This window comes from Emiliania huxleyi, assembly GCF_000372725.1.
Source record: "Emiliania huxleyi CCMP1516 chromosome Unknown EMIHUscaffold_1447, whole genome shotgun sequence".
Classification (NCBI taxonomy): Eukaryota; Haptophyta; order Isochrysidales; family Noelaerhabdaceae; genus Emiliania; species Emiliania huxleyi.
The window spans coordinates 4,518-7,120 of NW_005201146.1; positions in this window are offsets into that span (position 1 = coordinate 4,518).

The window sequence follows — 2,603 nt, forward strand, 5'->3', positions numbered from 1 at the left end:
CCAACCTCATCAGGGCGGTCCGGTCACCCGAGGGTTAGGCGCAGGGGTTGCCTCTCCCAAACAGCGAGGTCGAAGACGAGCTCGTTGTACAGACTGTATGTTCAAAGCTTCGGCGTTTCATTTTGTTCAGTGAGAGATCGAGGGGAGAGCGCATTTGGTACCGGCAATGCGGGTACCGGCAGCGGCCGGAGAGGGCCGCCTCGCGGTGCTCGCGCGTCGTATTCGCGAGGCGGCCGCGGTGCAGCTTTAACATGGCTGCGAGGGCAGAGGGCTGGAAGGCGCACCCGCCACCTGCTGCCCTCTCGTCTTCCGCGGTGGCCCGCTCGTCTCCCACGGTGGCCTGACACCATGGCCTAATGGGCCGCCCATCCGCTCCGCGCCTATCAGTCATCAGGTGGGCGTGCTGCCGTGCATCAGATGCCTGCCTTCGCGCATGGGGGTAGAGCCTACGGACCCAGAAAGAGGGAGCGTTGCATCCCCCTCTTGTGCGCAACATCAGAAGTCCGTGCTTGCCACCGGAGGTCTGCGCAGCCAGGCACGCAGAGGCGCGGGCTTCCAACCACGCCCACGACGCCCTCGCGACACGACTTGCCGGTTGCGATCTGAAAGGGCAAGGTGGGGTAAAGCAAGGAGTGTGTGCAGAGGGCGGTGGGTGCGGTGGGGTTGGTGAGCCTGCACGGTTCTCGCGTCGGTCGGGTAGGCGCAGAGGAGGGCCTCGCGTGCGGCTCGCGGCGAAAGGACAAAGCCAGTCTGCGCCATCGCCGCAGCTATTGCATTGCAATCGGAGAATGTGTCAATAAGAATGCGGAGATGCGTATTTTGAACGTATCGTGGATTTGGTCAAGCGAAACAGGGCAAGGGGACAGATTGCAACGCGCACTCGTGGGAAGAAAATTGTGATTGCCGCTGTGCACACACCCCACAATGTATCACATCGGGCCAGTTATACGGGGACAGCCCCAGGGGCACTGAGGGACGCACTGTGTGCACATGCAAGGCAGAATCAACCGCAGGTAAGGTAGCACTAGGTAGCATCTCGATAGAGCGCATTCGAGGGTAGCAAATACAGACGAAGGCACGCGAGACACACACAGGCACACACACCACACTCTGGCCCACAGACGTCGAGAGAGAGAACAGAGATCGAGATTTGTTTCGACATCAACACACCCGCTGCGTCCCCCAACACACACACAGACTCGAAGTGCATTTTCCCTCCCGGCTACAGACTGCCTGTGAGCGAGCACAGAACCGCGCTGGCGGAATTTTTATCCATGTACAATTCTTTTATTTTGAGCTAGCCTTCGAGAGATCGGAGAGCAGACGCGCAGGGCGAGACGAGGGAGGGAGCAGGATGTTGCGGAGATCAGCAGGAGGATGTACGACGAGATTAGGAGCAGCAGGGACCCGAGGGACCATGTGGAAGACGGCTAGTGCTAGTCCCCCATCGGGAGGACGACCCCGGCTAGTCGCCGACCACACCCACAAAGAACCCTGCACAAAGACCGCAGGGCGGGGACCTGTTCCTTTTTACCCATCTCCTAGTAGAGGTGTCCGTTTTATTTATTTATTTCGAGAGATTTTTAGCAATACCAAACAACTCTAACACTCTTACGTCATTTTGGGGCCTGGAGCCCTGTTCACGCGCGCGCGAGACGTGCAGACAATAGAAACAAGCGAAGGTGGGCATTTCAGAAGAGAGTAGAGAGAGAGAGTTTTGTTTGTCATTTCAGAGAGTTCAGGATAAAATTCTTTTATTGAGAAAGTTTTCTTAACTGTGCTAGTTCGTGCCAGTCTGCTGTGAGAGGGGCTTGTACATAGAATTCTTAACTGTAGTAAAAAGAAAGAAAACAGACAACCCAAGGGAGGGATGGGAGGATCCTTAACTGTAAAGAAAGAAAGAAAACAGACAACCCAAGGGAGGGATGGGAGGACGGTACGCCTTAACTGTCGTGCGAGCCCGCCGCGTTTTATTTCTTTGTTCGCAAAGTTGGACTTTTCGAGGTGCTGTGTAGGCTTTCTATGGCTTCCGCGTTCGAGTGTTCGGTCTGCCTGCGCCTGCTGCACGAGCCTGCGACGTTGCCTTGCGGACACTCGTTCTGCCGACGCTGCCTCGTCACGTGCCTCGACCACCAGCCACGCTGCCCGTCATGCCGCACCGACGTGCCCAGCGAGTTCTGCTCGGGCTCAGTTGCCGTCAGCTACAGTCTCGCCGAGGCAGCGCCCAGCGCCGCTGCCTTCCGAGTGGCGCCCTGCCGACGGATAAGGGCCGCCTCGGCTGTAGGCGGTGCGGCGGCTTCATCCCGAGCAGGCGGGGGAGCGCGCAGCGGAAGAGGCGGCGCTGCCGCCAGTCGAGGCGGACGGCCTCTCCTCCCTCCCTCTCTTTGTGCTGGAGCCACTGCTGCCCGGGCAGGCGGGAGACGCTTCCGAGAGCTCTCCGAGACACTTCCGACTTCCAAAACTCACATTCCCGACGCTGCAGGTCATGCAACTCAACGTCTTCGAGCCGCGCTATCTGCTCATGATGGAGCGCCGCCTGAGGTGGATTCAAGGTAGTGCCGAATGCCGAGGTACCGAACCGAAGGATGGCTACTTAGGAGCGG